The sequence below is a fragment of the Ischnura elegans genome, chromosome 9 (assembly GCF_921293095.1).
Source record: "Ischnura elegans chromosome 9, ioIscEleg1.1, whole genome shotgun sequence".
Classification (NCBI taxonomy): Eukaryota; Metazoa; Arthropoda; class Insecta; order Odonata; family Coenagrionidae; genus Ischnura; species Ischnura elegans.
In genome coordinates, this window is record NC_060254.1 from 104,434,006 (window position 1) to 104,456,419 (window position 22,414).

Sequence of the window (22,414 nt, forward strand, 5' to 3'; positions counted from 1 at the left end):
ATTTGATAGTTCCTACCATACGAGGCATTAATTTGACATTACATATCACTTTCCCGTAATGGGGAATACCGGAAGTAACCACCAGTACCAACCTTGGGTCTTTCACCATTTCCCATCGACGGAAAGTCCTTAGATACCAACCCAAGGTTAGGTACTTTCTGCTACAATTGGCACTTGCAATTTATCATGCTTATTATAACAAATTCCAGGAGCAACAACATACATAATGATAAGGGTGGATCATTCAAATAACATTTTAAGATGGTTCCTAATGAATATCATGTAAATTGTTTTTCAGCCATAACACCTGACTATGTGTGAAATTTGGGCAATTACAGCTGCCCCTAGCCTCCAGATGATCATCAAAATGGTATGTGATCTATTTTTGCTATGATTTTTCTAAATATAAATTTTTTATGTATTAGTGTCATTTCATTCAAAAAACATTTCCTCAATGCACATGTTAATTTCCAAGAATACCTATCATCTTCATTTAACCCTTTTGCACTGCCCGCTAGTATAGGAAAATGTTTTCGTGCTACATGTAGCATTAGAATATTTCAAACCTCTCTGTATTGAGCTCTGTTTTGGGGGTAGGTTGCCTGGGTATTTTCATCCCTTTGTTTTGGCACCCAGCTCAACGCCCAGCGATTAGCGTCCGTCCCTTACCCCACCCACTGGACCACACCCTCTATCCCTATCATTTCACGAATCCATGGTCAACTTACTGCGTTACCAGTGTTTTTTCAACCAAACACTGTATTTGATTTTCAATAATTTACTCTTCTAAAAGAATAACTAGTATTTTTTAAGCATTGTGGAATTTTAAACGGGTTTCTTGTGTTAATAACAACAAAGTTAGTAAATATGTATAAGCTCGGCATAAGGTAATAAGGCTATAAGTATGTAAGTCTGTTATTTTTAATGCTTAAATTTGGTTTACAAATTAATTACACGCAGAACAAAATGAAAAATTCATTTCAAAGTATTAAAAAAAATTGTAGTATGCACAAAATATATCATTGATAAAACTATTGACAACATAATCACCTCGCAACGGATTCCTACAGAGAGGATGATCATAAATGAGTTGAAGGGTCCGGCTTATAATTGCTAAGGAGTGGCCCTAAGGACTCGCTAAGCTGGGTCTCAGGCCGGGCCTGAATGCATCCAACAATGGCTACCTCAGTGGTCACTTCCCTTCCCTCGCATCGGCCAGAGCCAATATATCCGGTCGTCTGCATTGAAAAATCTGTGATAGCTATACCTGACCTCAGTTCTTCTGCGTATGAAAATGCCCGTCGGCCACACACGACGTCTGGTGTGAAAGGGTTAAAGGCAGGCCTGTGCTGGGCGCCATCTTACGGCAGTGGACGGCCATGGGCAGAGGGTGCCAGGAGTATTCAGGGGGAGGACTGGTGGGGAGTGTGGGGGTGTGGAATACAATAATTAATTTTGAAATTTATATCCTCACCCTCTTGAGATTGAATTGAATCTTACGAGATGGAATCATATTAAATTAAATTATTATTTTTTTTACCCAAGACGGTGTTAATTATGCTGTTGAATGGGACATGATTCACATCAAGGAACTGGGTAATATTGGTATTCTGACAGTAGAATTCGTCAATTTCGGTATAGGAGGGTGTCTTGGCGGCCCAACACAGGTCAGGTTAAGGGCCAATGGCATATACAATTTATCCTACTATTATACATGCAAGAAGCATTAACACACATGATAATAAGGGTAGATCATCCATAGTTCAATGTAAGCTGGCTCCTAATGAATATCATTTAAATTGTTTTTCAGCCATAACTGCTGACTATGCGTCTAAACGCTACATTCGGGGAATGACACCTGCCCCTGGCCTTCAACAGATCATCAAAATGGTATGGGATCTGTTTTTGTAATCATTTTCTAGATATACATTTTTTATATATTAGCCTCACTACCAACCATAAACAAACACGTACACATTCAAAATCATACACTTCTGTGGTAGACAAATGCCATCAGAAACTGTTTTGTGCTATGATGGCTCAAATAATAGAATGCGTAATAATTGAGCAATAGGTAATATACGTAATAACAAGGTAGAAAATCCAAAGTGCAATTTAAGATGGATCCTAAATAATATCATGTAAATTGATTTTACAGCCATAACACCTGACTATGTGTTAAATTTGGGGAACTTTTGGGACAAGGAATGAATGATTTCCAATTTTGAGATGAAAATTAACTTTGAAATCTGAACAAAAAAATGATACTTGTAATAAAAATTTCTACATACTTTGAATGCATACCAATAATTATTGTGCATGGTATAGCTGGATAATAGTATTAATCAGTGACGTTACTAGGAATATGCTTTGGGGGTGCGGGGGGAATGGGTGAGATGGCGTGGGGTGGCAACCCCCCTCCCTGGCAACTGGGAAAATTTTAAAAATCGTACATGCCTAGGAATACATTTAACATCATTTAGGCACTAAAGATTTAACTTTAAGTAGTTGCAGTTATTCCATGTCAATGCTGGGTAATAGTTTTAAATATTTTCTTTTTAATTGCTCTGAGTCTTAGTGGTGTAAGTATGGGGAGGGGGATGAGGGGATGTATTCGTCCCAAAGCGCCAGAGAAATAAAAATATTATTTAAAACCATTGTCTAGTTTGGACACATAACAAATGCATCCGCACAAAGTTAAATTTAAATTGCCAAAATGACGTAAAATGCATTTTCAGGCCTTTTATTTTATTTTTTAATTTTCCTTAACTTCCCATTTTCTGGGGGGTAGCCCCCACTACCCAACCTCATCCCCCCTCTCAAAGCCCCCCAATTCCCCTAAAAGCATATTCCTAGTTATTCCACTTCTGAGTCTTATTAGGGTATCTATTCCCTCATAGTTGCACCACTGGTGTAAATACTAAATTGAGAAATACTAACAGGGAAATACATGCTGTTTTGTTTGGAGTAACATCTAAATTGAACACAGTAAAAAAAAACAAAATTAGTTGATAACAAAGTATAGGTTTTTTGGCTTACCTTATTATCATACTGATAGTTTTGGCTGGGAATTTCATGATTATATTTACGTTATTTTCATTTTTGCGCAAAGTTGAAATAAAAAACGATGAGTTGAAAAGAACAACTACTGACATGATTTCATGCACAAAGGATTCCCTCAAGGCATGCGTTAATTGCCAAGAGTACGTATTAATTTCAGTTAAGGTCAATTGTGCATGAAATTTATCGCACTAATAATAAATAATATAAAGACAATAACATACATAGGTATTGAATAGGATACAACATCCAAAATATATTTCAAGGTGGTTACTAATGAATATCATTTAAATTGTTTTTCACTCATAACAGCTGACAACGTGTCCCACCGCAACATTTGGGGAATGACACCTGCCCCAGGCCTCTAGCAGATCATCAAAATGGTATGAGATCCGTTTTTGCTATCATATTTCTACATATACGTATGTACATAAAATTCTAGATATAGAGAAGAAACCACTGCTACTTAGCCTGTTTTGTCAATTAATAGAGATAAATAGAGCATCCAAGGTTATATTGACCAAGTTTAAAGTTTATCTAAAGAATTTTATGATTTCATGATGAGTGGGAATGAACAACAAATGTCGAGAGTATGCAACCTGCGTGCCACCCAAATTGTCTGGCTGGGGTGCCTGGCGCTCACTCTCGGTGCGATATCTCGGAATCCAAAGGGTAGAAATGAAAGAAATTTGAGGTGGTACTCTGCGAGTGTCTAATGAGTCGTTGTAGAAGACAAAAAAGTGATAGAACAATCCGAGAGTGACATCATCTTCAGTTATGTGCGAAAAACACCCAAAAATACCAACTAGGTACACTACTTTGACACTAGGTAAATTATTGTTTAACTCTATTGGTGAATATTGTAATGATGATAAAGGTGGAGTGTATGAAATGATTTGTGACGATTGTGAAACCAAATATATTCGCCAGACTGGGAGGAGTTTTAAAACGAGAATGAGAGAACAAAGAAGATGTTTTTTAAATAACGACGACTCATCAGGAATTGCAAGACATTTGAATGACGAACACCAGTGGTGCAATTTTGTTGCAAAAATGTTACAAGTACATACATGACTAGAGGCAGAAACTGGATTTCTTAGAACAGTTTGAAATTGTTAATTGCCCTGCTAATTTTAAATTATGTAACGACCATATGTTCCCATTCCACTCACCCCTACCTCCCACCAATCACCCATTGACGTCATCATTAACCTTGGAATGAACACATCCCAATAACCCTCCCCCCTCCTGAAAAACTCTACCACCATAAAAAGGCTGTCATCCAAGGCTATGTACCTTGATAATGGCACGAGTTGTCGAAACCATGGTGGGTTTAAATAAAAGTGTGTGGAAACAGACAAGTGGTTTTACTAAGCTGAAAAATACCAAAATTTCAAAACTTTGAGTGCGATGCGGCATGTTTTCCTGGTATCCAATTGAAAATATAATTTTCATGATTTGTTTTCTCACCAAATGGGATGAAACTGGGGGGGGGGCATCCCAAAATAAATTCGAAAACTTTTAAAATAAGAAACACCCTAAAGTGCATGAAAGCATCCAAGTGCAACCTGCTGTTGCATGACTGGTGAATACTCATCCCTTGCTGCACGCAATTATGTTAACTCGCAAGGGATTATGTAGATGTATATTTAAATTTTCCAAAATATGCTTGTTAGAAGGCAATGTTTTAGAATTTATATTAACCTTCCAATAATGTGTAACTAATCACGTACGTTAAATGTTCAATGGACCAAGCTCACCTGGTTACACTAGGAAGAGTTTAAATTTACCATAAACAAGGAAGCAATACCTATGTCAAAAAAAAACATTTCCTGGATATAGACAGTTACTTATACCATTTATAAGTGGTATAAGTAACTGTCTATAACCAGGAAATAATGGAATACCACATAGTTAACCAAGAGTTAGTGAATTTTGTTTGTGAAAAAAAAACATTTTTCTTATGCCATTTTTTCAAACGATGTTATGGAAGCTCACATAAGAGGAATGTTTTTTTTGTGTTATAAACTGAAATAAAGAGTTTTTTGATTCTACTTGAAGCTATTTCACCAAGTGATGCCTCAAGCTATCCATTTCAAAGTCTCTATTATTCACGTTGGCTTACCAAAGTTTCCTGATTTGGGGTTTGAAACCGTGGGTGGACTTGGTGCTTTCTTTAACAAAAGGGAGACATCAAGGGGCTGGAGACTTACGGCATTCATTCGCCTGTGTTGGAAATTCTCCATTGAATATTTCTGGCTTTCATCTCCTGGGTCAAGTAACGTACTGTCGGATATTTATCGCATCAGTAGCAAAATGGTAAAAGGAATACATAATAAATGCAACTGAGAAATTTATGGAGTACATGGAAAGGCATACGATAGGGAAACTGCGGATTGCTGAAGAAATCATTAAGATAATTTAAGAGCAAAAGATGGATGGGTAGATGATAAAAGACAGGAGAAGGTTTGAGTAGATTAATGATACATGGCACAGAAAAAAAGGAGGCTGAAGTATATTTAGGGGAAGAGGCAATTTGGTGAAAGGGGAAGCTTGGAGAGGGAAGAAGAGGTAGGGGAATCATAAGCCAGTCTGTGTCACTATCTGGTATTAAAGGAGGACTGGCTATGCTGCAAATTAGGTTTAAGAATGAAGCAATTTGTCCAAATAATAGAATGATGCAGAATAAGTGGAAAGAATACATTGATGAACTGTATGACACATGGAATAGACCAGCAAGGTTGATCCTAAAGGGAGAAAGTGCCAGGGGCAGTTTAGTGTGACTGGGGGCCCTCGGCTAGGGTCCAATATGGGGCCCTCCTCCTGGAGGATTCAGGGGTCCCACTCCAGAAAAGTTTAGGATATTGTATGTCCATGCTATTCTGGCTGTTAAAAATAAGATGAACATTAATGAAAAATAGCAATTTCATAAGGAAAGTAGCTCTAGCAAAGTGAGAATTCCACTGCTTGTAAAAATTAAAACTTTATTGTGGTACTATCATCTACTATTAAGAATATTGTTTCCTTAAAGCTGCACTGAAATATAAAAGAAACCTATATAATAACCCTTCAAATACCCTTTTCCAAAAAGATGGAAAGGCATAGGATAAGGAAACTGTGGATTGCTGAAGAAATCATTAAGAATATTTAAGAGCAAAGGAAGGATGGGTAGATAAGAAAAGACAGGAGTAGGTTTGGGTAGATTAATGAGGAATTTATTGAGAAATTGTGTCATTATCTGGTATAGGAAATGTGTAGGAAATTCTCCATTGAATATTTCTGGCTTTCATCTCCTGGGTAAAGAAATGTACTGTCGGATATTTATGGCATCAGTAGAAAATTGGTAAAAGGAATAATAAATACACACAACAAGGAAACAAAGAAAGTAGCACTAAAAGTGAAAATTCCACTGCTAATAAAAATTAAAACCTTACAATGGTTTTATTATCTATGAAGAGTATAATTTCCTTTAAACTGCACTCAAATCTAAACTAAACCTCTAAAATAACCTTTTGAATAACCCTTTCTAAAAAGCGTCACGTTCTCTTTTATCTTCTGGCACCTTAATTTGTTTTTTATATAATTTTTGTCATTATTTCATAAATAAAGCAACTAATGAACACCTAGAATTTTGTAATTGCAAAAAAATCTTATGTTTAAGTAATCTGAGTTTTCTATAACGCCATTCATGTACGCTTCACAATAGACTCGAGCATTGTGATGGGCCCATAAGCTAAGGGGCCATTGGCTGTCACCGATCAGCCGACCCGGCCATACCACCCCTGGATAGTGTGGTGGATGAGGATGTTGGACCATGGAATGTAAACATATTGAGGCAAATAAGTCTTTTGAGAAATTAGGATAAGCAAAGGGGTGAGTGTGAAAATCAAATAAAACGGACAAATTTCAAAATAAAAGTCCAAGGTCAAACTTTATTTTATATAATGAAAATAATTTGTATAGAGTAATACGTATGATATAATCTTAGCTCACTTTCAAGGCTCTCCCTTCTCTTTACTCTAAGATCATGGCTAGATCTTTTTGACTCTCTTTTGTTTTTTGATATGTATTTGTTAATCCTTTTTTGTTAATTACCATTTGACACAATTTTTGGTTGCAAATAATCTGTTTTGTAGAAGTACTATTGTAAAACTTCAATTTAATTTTTTTTCCATTTTTTCAGGTACATTCAAATTTAAGGGCGTACCCAGAATCATTACTAGGGGGGGACAAGCCGTGTTTTAGGGGGAGGGGGTGCAAGACAAGGTCTGAGGGGGGAGCAGCAATAGGATTTATGAGACTATTTCCTTGAAAAAATAGCTTTATTTTAGTAACACATCTTAAACTAATATATATCATTTTTCGTGGGTTTAAAGAAAATTTGTTGAATGCTTTTGTTTCAATTCAGTACTGATTTTGCTCAAAGACTTCTGCGATTTTTGTTTCTAAGTGGAAGCTGCCGCCCCCCTGCCCTTTGCTGGGTACGCCCGTGTTCAAATTGTATTAGTCATAGAAAGTGAGAAAATCTTATTTCTCCATTTCATTTTCTCGTAGAATGACAGAAACTCAGAGGAATGATCCATTTACGCCTGTGAATCAGTTGGAAGTACATATTCATGCCTGAATCAATGAATGATTGTCTGTGCAGTGTGCATACATCAGTGCATCAAGCAAGAATGTCTTCTGTGAATGGTATTGTCACCTTTTCCCAATGAAAATAAAGGAGATGGTGATGAGTTGCAAGAAGTCTTCAACCCAGGCTCCAGTCTGGCACAGAAAAAGATTGTTTGTGGTGGTTTATCAGCCCTGGATATGAGTGGTACTTATAATTTTCATCCAGTTCAAGTTGTTCTATGTTATTTTTTGTAAAGTAGTGATTTTATCCGAAATTCAAGCACATCATCTTTTATTATCATTCAGGGGTGGACTTGACTATATTCAACCAAAACATGGTCACCTCTTAATGTGAGATTATTTCCATGCCAAACATTAATTAAGTAATGTGTACTGTCCATTAAGAGTCAATTCTCTGAACTTAATATTATTCAAAAACAGATACCTAATCTTTATTCATTGACCCAAGTAATACATTCTCTACTGTATACAGAGATAAAACATATCAAGCCTTTTACTTCTTTTTCACTTGGTTATCATAATCATTTTTTTTGCTGTTCATACCTAATGCCTTTTCATTTCCTTGTAGTACATCAGACTACATGTGCATATTTTCTGTAATGATACATTTAATTTCTTGCTAACTGTGCTGAAAGAATTGAATTCAAAATTATTTTCTCTTTTAAAAAGAAACATTACATACTACCTATAGCAACATACTACCTACACCTAAGTATTGCTTACACCACACTGTTACTGGCACATGGCTCCTGAGAATACGATTCAATTTATAGTGGTACATCATTCCTGTCTGAATAAATTGAATACATAGGTCTGAAATGTGAAAGATGGAGAAGCAGGTATGAAGTATTATTGCTAGAAATTATTTGAAAGTGTCCATGATTGAATGGTATTTAGTTTTTTGGTCCGAAAAAAGGTTCAAAAATTTTAGTACTGTATTTCTCCGAATATAATCCCATGTCTAATTGTGGTTTCTATGTGCTAGGTGTAGCGTTCAAATCATTTACACTACCACGAAAGACAGCACCGCCTGGAGGGAGACAGGTGAAGGACCTTTGGCGCCAGCAGGGTAATGGTACCCCGGGACAGGGATTTGGCACCCTTCTCCGGGAGTAGCATCCCTGAGCCCGCACGAGTTAGACCTGCCTGCTGTAGCGCGGAACTGGACTGAAACAGCGGCCATCGCGGTTCGCCGATTCTCTCAGTGCAACTCAATTGTATTGCTGACGCAATAAATTGATAGTTGTTCATTGTTACATAAGGCATAGTTATTTTGCACGAAATAATCCCTATAAACCCTAAACTTGGCATTGAATTTATTGACAAATATCTCTAGGATTGATGTGTCTGCTCTTAATCCTGGAGAAAATTATTAATTAAAGCGCATATTACCAGTAAAATATTTTGTGCTTACATCAACAATTATTTATGAGTAGGAAAATCTTTCAGATTAGTCATCTATTGTTTTGCCAGAGTAGACAATGATGTGAATGCATTGATGGACTTGCATTTCCATGCTAATCAATATCAGTCATATTTTCTTTATCAATTCCATTGGTTGTATGGTATAGCTAAAAAAAAAGATATCAATATTTTCTCCCCCAATGCATTGAAGGGAGATTGTTTTATTCTTCTTTTCTGCACAAAAGAAGGCCCCCAAAACACCCAAGTACAGCTCAAAGACCTTTTATCTATTAATCCCAGGCTGACAGGGGGGATGGGAATGACATAGGAATTTTTATCAAACTTGCATTTCATTCATTGATTTGAAAGTACATAATTGTCATCGAGAAATATCAGTATAGGCTAACCCCTTACCAAAAAAGCACCAACTATCCCAAGCAAAGTTCTGCCTGCGTGTCTACACTACGTGTTCACTTTTCACATTCAGTAGAAGGAGAGTGATTACATGAGAGAGAGAGAGAGAGACAGCTTGAAAAACTTTCATTGCGCATATCTGAAGCTTCTCCCTCAGCTGAATGAACTCACTGCTGCATCTCCTCGCTCTTGGCTAAGCCATGGGGGAGAGAGTGAGGAACCCAGGGAGGAGGAGAGAGGTGGACACATTCTCTCTTACTTTTCCAAAGAGGCATAAATGTGTGCCGATATTATAACGGTAAAGAATGATGATACATAACATGATAAATCATATTAACATAAATAGAGCAAAATTTACAAGACATGACAGCTAGGCACGATGGAATCTCTTCAAATTAAGATGAAATAATATAAATTACTTCTTTTAAAATTATTCAACTCACAGTTACTTCATCACTATTCCAATTCGTTCCATATATTCAAAGAGACCAGTATTTAAATCATAAAATCTAGCTTCCATTAATATTGGCTATGTAAGGTTCCGCAAATGAAGTAAATATAAAATAGTTACAAATGAACTTTCACGATGAAATAAAGCTGATTTATTGGAAGAATTTAACCTTTGCGGGAGGGCTGAGTTCTCTCCTTAGCATGACTGCTGGACTTAGTCCCAAGGGACCCTTTCAGCAGGGACTCCACATTATCTAGGACTCCAAGGTTATTTTGACTCCCTGCTTTCCTGGTTTAAAACCCTCCTGGGGGCATTGGTTTGCTTTGGATTACCACAAAGAGACGTAATGTATGAGGAGGGGCAGAGGTATGTACCAGCTCCCAAGGGGCAAGGTGCCAGAAATACATTTATGGCATTCATTTGTTGGCATAGAAAAATCTCTGATAGACAATTCCATCATTTGTCTCCCTGGTCAAGAAACGTAAAGTCGTATATTTCTTGCGTTACTATTAGAGATGGGTCGAATAGCAGATTTCTAGAGCTCCAATATCGAATTTGAATATTATTTTGTTGTATACTTTAGTTTCAATTCAGTAAATTTTTCTTAAAGACTTTTGCGATTTTTGCTTCTAGGGGGGGGCAGCTGCCCCCCCCTGCCCCTCACTGGGTATGCATATGTTTACATATGACAGTCTTAATCAATGTATTTAATACAATCGCTTCTTGCTTAATCTTGATTTATGTAACTTTTTGCACACAGTCAAGGCTATAAGATGCCTTAGTTCATCGCAAAAATATCTTTTTTAAGTCTATAATCATTTTGCCCGCCCAGCATCTTCACTTTTCAGCGACTTTGCAGCGGATGAGTGTTAAAATATCTCAAGCGCATATACAGTATATCTTCTGCATTCCCAGCCGTGACGTCATGCTCCCTTATCCCCCTCACTTTCCCACTGTGCAATGTTGGCCACAGCGTTCCGCCCGAACGGTGGGTCTACTCGCTTATATGGTCTAAGTTTACGATAAACCAGGTTTTTCTCCTCGCCGATTTTTCGAACACATTGAAATATAAATCAAAGGGTATTCTTAATCACGCTAGCGGTCGTCGCGTTATTACTTTCGATACTATACCAATTGAAAGTTGAGGCAATGTGCCAAAATAGAGCACCAACATTTGCGTGATGTTTTTTGAAATTCGGTCGTAGGCTATCTCGAGGTAGGAATCCCAAGCCGCCTAAGCGCCGGAGAGCATGATACAGTTCTAATTAACTCCAAACAGGGGCGGATCCAGGATTTCTTTCTTGGGGGGGAAGGCACAAGGATACCTTGTAATACAAAACGGGGCACGTGCCCCCGTCTGGATCCACCTACGACACGAAATTATTACAGGCAACGTCAAGGCCGTAGCCAGGAAATATTTTCGGGGGGGTTTTATGGAATAGTAGACAAACATAAAATTATTTAAATAAGATAAATAAAATAGCGTATACGGTTAACTATATACGTATTTATTATCCTTCTAGATTTCTTTGCAGCAAACAAATTAATTAACTCCTCGGTGTCGATGTCTACTCTGCGGCAACGCACAGATGGTATTAAAATATTGAGAAATGATACTGTGTCTTTGTGATTTTGTACTCTCGACGTAAACTCATCAATGAAATCATCCAAAAGTGGAATCATTATAGTAATTCTAAAATAAGTCTCAAGCTCTTTTGTGTTGTAGTTCAACCTATGCTCTTGGCGGGCTGTTATTCGCGGAATTTTCATTTCCTCGTAAATAGTTCTGAGTAAGTTCTCCACGTTCATGAAAAGTTCAGCAAATTTTATATCAACATTTTGACAAACATCTTCAATAGTCTGAATAATTAAATCGACATGATGTAAAGCTGCTGCCAACTCAGGGAAAAATTTCTGCTGTGTAAGTCATTTGGAACTGTCATGTATCTGCTTTGTACCACTGATTTGTATGTGCTTTTGAACTACTGTGGAATTGAAACACGGTACACAGCAGTTCATGACGTCATAGCATCGCTACCATGTCATCAACTCATTTGAAACATATTTTGAACTGCCTTGGATTTCCATTGGAAACTGCTATGGGACTCATTTGGATTTAAATTTGGAAGTCGTGTGTATACCACTCGTTCATCCGTTTTGAAACTGATTTGTACCATTTGGAACTCATTTGTACAACATGCCACCTCCTTTGTAGCAGTTCAAGATGGCGTACTCAATTTTCTTGAAGTTTATTTTAGTCTGTTTCGGATATTTAGGCAAAATGACTATTACGAATGGAAGTGCGGCAGTGCCGCCATTAGGCAATTGCTCCATTGCTTTGCAAAGCATTAGTCGTAAACGAAATACATTCAAGCTCGACAAGCGTAACAAATGTTTCGTGTTTTCATATTGCGGAGTGAGGGGTAAGTCACTTTGGTGGTCAAGAAAGTCCTTATCGAGAGCTTAATTCCGATCTTACGTGGTTGATGTGGATCATTCAGTGTCCATTTTTGAGTGAAATGCCTTCGTTTCTGGATTTTTTTCTTGAAAACCGTCATGTTAAATATCTGAAAATACAATGGGAAATGCGAAAAAAGGCCTTTCCGGGTAATCGAACTTGTCATCTTCGACATTGAAATATATTTTCGAAGGAGGGATTCATGGCGAAAAAATTCAGCCCTAAAATGCGGATCCAAATATGGACATAAACCATTTCCTAGGGATCGCGAAGACAATATACATCGGTATGTTTTAACATAGAGTAAGTATATTATATACTTACTCTATGGTTTTATGTATATTAATCTATGCAAAATACTACTTTTCCGGTAGTATCAAAGAACGAAAGCAATGAAAGAAAAGGTTGCAAATATGCCGTAAAATTCACAATATTTATAATTGCGAAGTATACTTTGAAAGTATAGACATTGAATTTTTACGATAATAATATACTTGGAAACGCAAAAAAACGCGAGCGCTATGAATTTGTTATTGAATACCTTTATTATACGTAACCAAAATTCTCGGTACGTAGTGAAGATAATCTTGTCGCATTTCAAATCGGACCCAAAAATACGATTTAAGCCACAAGGAAAATAGAATGATTTTTAAACTAATTCGAGTGATTATTTGGGAGTTCCGTTTCTATTAACTGACTTGCGATTATTTCTTATTAAACTACGTATGCATTTTTATTGCATATATGTATTAAAGAATTTTCGTTTTCTCGACCAAACGTATCAGACTGAACCTGGCCATGGTATGTTGGCGCGTAGAAGACAGTTCCAAAACAAATGATGACGTTTATAAATCGCATGGATTTGTTCACAGAGAATTACAAACGTATGGAAAGTCGTAATACATGAATCTTCTCAGTACACAACAGTTACAATACGAATGATGACGCCCGGAAATCCTGTCATCTCGTTCAAAGGGAGTTCCAAATGAATTTTCTCCGTACACAGCAGTTACAATACGAATGATGACGTCTGGAAATCCTACCGAATCGTTCAAACGTAGTTCCAAATGAGTAGAAAGCAGTTCCAAACGAACACACTCTGTACAAAGGAGTTCCAAAGGGGATCACAAATGAGTTACAAACGTCTTCATATTTCTAATTTTTGGTACAAATGAGTGAAAATGAGTTTCACAGCAGTTCCAATGCAGATTTTGCTGTTCCAAAGCAGTTTCAAAAGGGTTCCAAAGCAGTTGCAAAGCAAAAATTTTTCCCTGAGAAATCGCATAATGGAGATTGGAGTGTTCAGCATAGCGACAGTGTGTAAGGGAACAACATTCCTAAGCAATATAAGCTCACAACAAAATCACTTGAAATGACTGATCTTAGAAAAGAATCAGCCTTTAAAGATGTTTCAGAATCCATGTCACTGCATAAGTTGTATAGTGTACGCACAATTGCTTTATACATTTCTTTAAATCTTAACAACCCATCATGATTTTCAACCCGACGGGCGTGGCTCATTTAAAATTTATATAATATTAAATATTAAATATTAAAATATATATTATAAAATTTCCAATCGATTTTATGATTCCAATAGCATTTCGAATAAGCTGAACCTGGCAACAGTGATGCAAAGCTAAATTCAGATCCGATTTTCAGCTATTTGCGCAATATCAGGTTGAGATTTTAAAAAATAAATATTTATTAATTTTTTTCTTGCCATTTGAAATGCTGAACAGACCTGAAAAAATTAAATTGACTACGTAATCGTCATATTTTCGAAACTGAAGCTATGATTTTAACTCTCGAGCGAGAGCGCTATAGCGCGTGTTAAACACGCCAATCATTGAATACCAAGGATTTCAACATTGTACGTACATTCTGGGTTAGAATGGCCTCGTTCATTAGTATAATGTACTTTGACGGTCTATATTGCGACTCATCAAAGCTCGACGAAGTATTGCAGGTAATTTATTTTTAGATCGGCAATAGAGGAACCGACACCCGTGGCGTTCAAATTACGCCGCACGACCGGCCGTGTACATCGTGCTTCGCTTTTCTTGAATGGTCTCGTGTATTCATACAATGTAAGTTTCACTATCTGCATTGTGATTTTTTTTAAGTACAAATTATTGTAGAAAAATGTTTTTAGATCGGCAAGAGGAACCTGACACCCGTGGCGTATAAAGTATGCCGCGCGACCAAGGGTGTACCACCTCTACCATCTGTGTGCCCTTTATACCAATATCACCTATAAATGTACTAGCCTGAACGAATTTCTACAAATAAAGATAAATTCTAACAATAATCGAGAGTTATCATATAAATGCATCTATCGTGGACAAAGTACGCCACGCGTCTGGTCGTGTATAAATATCAGGCGCGCCCGCTCGGTAGTTATCAAATCCAAAAACAAATATCTACAAACCTTCAAAAGTACGTGCCACTAAAGAGTCGTGATCCTTTTTCCAAACTTTTCTACCTCCGAAACGGCTTGTTTCATTTAATACAGTGCCCTAAAAATACAATGCCAAATTGAAATACCTACCGATTTGTATATTAAACAGTTTGATATTGATAAATTGATAGGCATATTACACTACGCAAGTTTCACTTGCAGTGGCGCCGACTCCATGGGGCCTGAGGGGGCCCGAGCCCCCTTAAAGATTCGTTTGGGGGGCGGAGCCCCCTCAATAATTCAAGAAAATAATTTAGTTATATTATGCTTTGTGAAATCACAAAAATATATTGGTATTTTTTATTCCCCATGCTTCACGATAGTTACCTTTTAAAATAAATTCAACAATGAGTTAAAACAAATCATAAGGTAGTATGCAGGTTAACTGAAAACAAGTGATATGAATCATGATAGTGTTTCGGTGCTGAGACACACTTTGAATTTAATCTCTTCCCGGAGCAAGACCTCCGATATGGGCCGCCCCATATCGGAAGATATGGGACGATATTTTTTATAAGTCGACGCCCCTGTCCACTTGGTACGGACTCTTAAAAAATCATAACTCACTCATCTCTCTTATAATTCACAGGACTATTATTTCGCACACTTCACTGCAACTACACGCACTGAACCTACAACTTCGCTTACATAATTATTGACTGAAGTCGCATTGGATCACTTTCCAAGACGGAACTGCCTCTCCGTGCTTGAAGGCGTGCTTATTTATTTCGTAGACGCGGCACCACGAAACATCGAGAAAAATCTCTAAGCCTATCCAATATTCCTGAATACAGCTCGAACACGACTCCGAAGTTTCGTTGCTTCCTTAGTTGGCGTAGTACATCCTATCTAGTGACATTTAGTAGTGAGAAGTTATACTAAGTAGTATCACTACTCACTACTACATGCCACTGCGCCGCAATAACATTGTCGTGTGAGCACCAAGCAAGCATAAAGTCGGTAATATCTGTTTAATTTTTGTTTTCATTTCGGGGGGGATATATCCCGCTTGATACCCCCCTGGCTACGGCCTTGGGCAACCTGCGATTTCAGTTTTTATGTTCACATATCATAGAAAAATCAGGATTACTACTTCATGACCAAGGGTATGTGAAACCCAAATGTTACGTCACAGGACCTGCATCTAATAGAAATTTTAAGCGGCTATTGAAATAAGACAATCTTCATAATATTGAATTCACCAAGATATCAAATAATTTAAAAAGCTGCCACACTTTCAAGACAAAAAAATCATTCTCTTAGGCCGTAGCAGAACTATTTAAAAATTTTTTAAATCCTAATTTGATGGGGTATATTCGGATTTTTCTTATTGAAAGGATTCACTTGATATCTCAGAAGTTCAAGGGCGCAGCTAAGAATTAAGGCTGGGGGGGTTTAGGCACAAATAATACTTATGGGTGTGGGTGTATAGCATACCCGCCAGGGTAAGCGGGATTTGCCGGGGCCCTCCTCCAGAAAATTTTAAGAATAATGGTTCAAAATGGCGACTTTTACAGTTTTCTGAGGGATATTTGATTAATCCTAACACTATTCTATAAGTAATCCTAATCTAATTACGTAAAATGGATTTAACTTAAATATTTGTCTGAGCTCTAGGGGGGGTTTTATCCCACAAAACCCCCCCTCGCTGCGCCACTGCATAAGGGGGCAGCTTGGACCTTGTTACCCTTCCTCAGCACTGGCTACAACCAATGGTTTCCACTTTCACAGCTGTAACTTTCAAGGAGAGCCTTTGAAACAATCTCCCCACCCCGAAATAGATGATTCTATCGTACCCCATTCCAAGACTTTCACATTCACTTCCTGAAGCTATTAGTTTTTGCCGGGAAGGGCGGATGAACGGGAGAGGGGATCACAGTCAGCGGCAGATCCAGAGAGGGGACAGGGTGTAGAAAGGATATAGACCCCAACTGTGGTATATCAATTTTACACTAAATAAATTATAATTTTGTTCGGACCCCCCACTACTGCTGGGAGGTTACCCCCTCTTCTAGTCCCTCCTTGTAGGGGCTGTCAGAGGTGGTTGGGGGCCCTCGGCAAGGGCTCCCCTTACCCATGGAATCGAGCCCATCCTCCCCCGGAAAAATTTAGGAATTGCATGCTGGGAAATGGATTTTGTTTCTATTCTGGATCTTAAAAATTGGATAAAAGTTAATAAAAATAGTAATTTCATAATAAAAATAATATGGAAGATGAAAATTTCACTGCTTATAAAATTGAAAAATATATGATGCTCCTATATTATCTATTTTGTGAATTTGTTCCTTGAAACCGCACTGACATCTGAAAACCGCTTAAAGTAACCATTTTGAATAACCCTTCAAAAAAGACATACAGGTTGCTTTTAATCTTCTAACACCTTTGCTTGCCCTGTTGCGAGATGCAGGGGAGCAGCCAGGAATTAAGACAGGAGGGGAAGGGTTTAGGTGCAAATAATACTGAGGTGTGTGGAAGTATTGAATACCCTCCAGGATAAGTGGTAGGTGCGAGATTAGTAAATTGCAGATTTTTAAGATAAATGGTTCAAAATGGTGAGTTTTACAGCTTTGTGAGGGGTACCTTATTAATCCCTACGCTATTTTATTGGTAATATCAATCCAATCAAGTATAACGGATTAAACTTAAAAATTTCTCTGAGCTCTGGGGGGGGGTTATCCCCCAAACCCCCCTCCCTCACTATGCCACTGGCTGGATCAGCTAGTATTGTATACTTTGTAAATATTTTACACATTGTATATAGTGGGTATATATTCTGGTTCATTTATTATCTTTTAACCACATAACACTGTTGTTCCTAATGTTCACATCCGCTTATATTCCTTAAAATTCATCTCCAGGCTTACCAAGTTGAACGTTGGCCATTGAGGGTATCAGCTCAAACTCCTGTTTCTTTAGTTTAAACCTGAAGTTTAATGAAATTAATGACTATGTATTGAATTATAATGCGAGAATACTACCTTGTCTTTTCTTCAATCAAATTAAGAGTTAAAGTCAGGCACATTCTGATAAAAAGAAATTGAAAGGCAAATTAAAGAACCTCTCTATCGAAACATATGCTTTATTTACAGTCCTCACATTACTTCAAATTACTCCGCCTGTATTTTTAGTTTATTCTTAAATAGAATAGTAAGCGCTTTCTAAGATTGAATTTAAGTTAAGTATCTTTAGTCCGTCAAACGGTGGTTTTTAGTTAAATATACCTCAATTAAAAATGCGAATACATGAGCACATAATAAACATCCGCATCGAATCCTATGCTTATTTTCTTATCTTGGGTCATATATAGATAGACGAAGAGTATGCATATCCCACCCAGCATGCATATATAGAGCAAAAACATAAAGCACTATTAACAAGAGGAATAGTGATAAATTCAAAAAATATATAGCCCCCAAAGCAAAACGTATGGAAATTAAGTGTCTTTATTTCAAAGAGTTTATCACTCTGCAGTTGCATTATTTGATAAATCACATCATCATGAATGTAAACCTCAGTGGACGCTCCTAATTACTCTTTATTTCCCCATCAAACTTCGATATATATGTCCGTCAGCGACGTGAGTGGCGACTTTAGTAAACCCATTTAAATTGACGATGGGTGGCAACACAGAGGAGAAACAGAAGATCCTCTTTCTAATATTCGAGGCAAAAATTTGTGATTCTTTTACCTTAAATTATGACCTTCAGATAAAGAAATATTGATTTAAGAATCAGATCCTTCATTCATCAATTCATTTTATGAAAAATCCCAAATGCCGAATTAGGAGTGAAAGCACTGCAGTGCGTAAGAAAGGTGAAATGTGAAAAAAGGTGAAACCGCTGCATAAAAATCCATACCTGCATATCATATAGTTATTCAATTGACCTTAGATCTCAGTCATTGGAAAATCAGGGATTTTAGGGGGTCAAAGAAAAAGAAGTTTCACTAAAGTTAATCACATTCTGAATTTCATTGACTCATACTTCCAAGACTAGGGTTGACACCTTGCTTGCCCAGATACTTCACCTCATGCGTCAATAACAAATGACCTCCATATAGCCGTTGGTGGTGAACTGGGTGATCTGAAGACCTCGTCAATAACTTTTCCAAGCAAAAAGGCTATGGTAAGTCAGTTCGGCTGCCCAGGTAGAGCAAATTAAAATTCATAAACATTTGCCGCACGCATGAACCCTGGCGATCACAAGTTGACAATATGGGTATGTTGACTTGAGCATAATTGGAAACTTGGACATCTTAGCAACCATGCTGCTTATGCCATCCCTTTCACATGGGTGGTTACCACCCCTGGGTCCTCATTAGAGCCACGATAGTCCTCTTTGATTAAAAAGTAGTGTATTTATTTTCTCAAGACCTTAAACCGCGGTTGTGTCATTTTCACCTAGCTATTCAGAAGTTTTTCAATCTCGAAATTTTTCAGCATGCAAAACCCATGCAAAATTTTACATATGGACCCACATTGTGAGGTCAACAATATTCTAACTTCTACTGTGTAGTGTTAGTGTAACTAAAGTGAAAACCAGGAGTAAAAATACAATTATAAATTTTTCACCAGTAAATGAGACAAACATAATCTTACAATATTGATACTGTCAGCGGAAGCCGTCAACATGGATGGCAGGTTAGAAACTCTGACTGGGCATATAATAACAGCATCGAAGAAAAGCCTAGCAAAAAAGGGATTCAAAAAGAGCAGTACTTCAAATTTTTATTAATTCAAGCTAATTCTACTTATACTTACAAAAAATAATATGCAAAAAGGTAATAGAAAAATTGTTGCCATATTTTAGCATGTAGAGACAGTTGAATCATGCATTTAACAAAAGATACCCAATACCAACGAAAAGGAGGAACAAAAACGTATTTTACAAAAAATATGCTTAAATGGGAATACAAGTTAATATTTCATTTTATAGAATATACCATCACACAACACAACATTATCAAGAGCAGTGAAAATGAATGAATACAGAAAATAATTTTTATATTACTTTAATTCCTTAAATGAACACAGTAAAACTTATTCACCATATCATAGTAATGAGAAAATATAAAAAAACAGTACCAAAAATTGGTGGATAAAATCAGCTAAAATAATAAAAAAGTGAATGAAAATAAATCAGTAATGTCAACATGAAGCATATTTCAACCAAAAGAATAAAAAAATGAAAACATTATAAACAGAACAAAGTTACACGAGCCAAAAATTAGATAACATTCTATCACTTCAAACCTCCTAAATACAAAGCACAAATACAGAATTTGATATTGCACTAGGATACCATACTGCTTTAGCCAGAGGAAAGTCCAATGCTGCAATTCAAGCAGGAGATGACATAAATGATTCATTAAAATCAACAATTGATTCGACAATTAGACTTTCCTCTGTTTATCCCCCTCCCCACGTAGAGGGAGCAGTTTGGATTTTGAGGGGGAGGGAGGGTGGGGAGGAATTTTTAGTGAAAGGAAGGGAGAGTTAGTGTCAGTATTGCTAACTAACACTACCATTAGTACCACTACTACTACAAGCACACACTCACTCATAAAATCACATTCCATTCACTCATTCATCAAATCGCATTCCACACACTCAATCATAAAATCACATTCATCCATTCATACAGCCCTGCCTACCTAAATACTACTTTATACGCCTGAGTTAATTAAACGCCTAAATACGGAGTCGTGGCCACGATACACGAAGACCTGCCTAATCTGTGTTATTTCTACTCGACGGTAGGACGCAATATAAAATCCCTACTCTCCTGCCGCAAATCCTAACTATAGCTGGAAAAAATACATGAATTAATAAAAATTATACAAAGACCCTGTACAATAATTGCAACAAAAAATGCAAAAAAAAACTATCTTCAGGCTTGGTGTCTTCTTTCTTCCTATCTTCATTCTTCATTTCTTCACGATAAAATCCTCAATTCCTAGTTGTCGGCGCAGTAACCTTCAGGTGTCCATTTCATGAACCTGAACAGTTGTCTCCAAAAGCAATCGCTGTCGTTGTCCACAAGCTTGACCTGTGGTAATATAACAAAAAAATTCTCATAATCCAACAAAGGAGAGACATAAAAAGTTGACTCTCAGCTCAGAAATATCATTTCGAGGAAGACGTTTAGAAAATATTAATTTTTAACCGTGTAGAAATTTTTAAAATTAAAAAAATGCAAGAGTGGGTAATTCCAAATAATTTGACGATTATCTTATCGGCAATATTTTAATGTATTTTCATTATTCTTTAAAAATTTTAAAGACATGATTGGGCAATATTAAAATTTTTCCAGGAAATCATCACAGTGAGCTGAGTGTGTTATTAATATAACTTTTTTTACGACTTACTTGTACTTCATGGGTATTACTAAAAATTGATAGCAAAAATGTATGTACTATTTTATGAAATGGAAAACAATAATGAAATTATAAAAATCAACACGATGAAATTATTTAAAAAGACGAAAACAGAAGTTACAAATATGGCATCCTTATTAAGGATAAAACCGCTATCCAGGAGAATGTATTATAATAATTTCTTGTGGGATGTAATTTAATATTTAAGTCTAATGATACGAAAGAAATAATATAAATTATTTCTCAAGATCATGCAAAGAACCAGAGGTCTAAGTAATCACATCAGAAACAAAACAGCCGAAAAAAATGAAAATTATATACTGAATTTTCTGACACCATTGGCTTAATAAATATTTAATAGCAAGGAAAAAGCGTCAACGGAAAAAAAGTACCCAAAATTAAACAAAAAAGAGTATCAATACATTATTTTTGCGACTTTTTTAAAAATATGTCACTTATACTCGGAATATATAATTCACGGAAAAATTCAGATAGAAAATATGACCGGAATCTCATGTTTCACTCAGATAGGGTCTTTGAGGAAGTTATTACTTGAGCGCGCATGACGGATGCTGAGTTACTAAAAGCAAGGCCAATATGGAAACCTCGACCTCCGCATTACAATGAGAAAATTAAACAGCAATGTAAATACTTATAATAGATTCACGACAATTCCCATACCTGTCCTTCATTCGAATTATATAATTTCTCAGAAATGAAGTTTCAAATCGAAATATATGAAAGCAAACGCTATCGTCGTCGCCAACCAGTCAATGCCTTGAGATTCAGCGCAGGATTTTAGTTTTGTGAGTGTTACAAAAAAAGCGCGAAATCTTAATTTTGGATGCGGTTGAATTAAATATTTTCGCGTAGGAAATGTGAAAATATATTTTTTTCCTCACGCAATCATTACTTTTATCATCGAGGTTCCTGAATGTAAAAATCATAGTGTACCTATGTGATCACTAAATATTGGTTCTGAACTGCACTCAAATCTTGAAGGAGGAATGAATGAAATCTTACCGTCTGCTTGCGGCAACGAGCTGTATTCTTTCGATCTCTTTGCACGTGCTTTCATCGAGGCCTCGAGTAGTCAACTCACACAATACGATCCATCGAACTCTGTAATGGAAAAAACGAACACTCATAAAGAGAC

At 36.8% G+C, this 22,414-nt stretch overlaps 1 long non-coding RNA gene across 1 annotated transcript; it reads left to right on the forward strand.

Annotated features, from left to right (window-relative positions):
• Positions 1-301: 301 nt before the first annotated feature.
• LOC124165172 lies at positions 302-6,890 on the forward strand. Its single transcript, XR_006866142.1, has 4 exons — positions 302-370; positions 1,811-1,890; positions 3,373-3,443; positions 6,767-6,890. It is a non-coding gene; the product is annotated as an uncharacterized LOC124165172 (long non-coding RNA).
• Positions 6,891-22,414: the final 15,524 nt, after the last annotated feature.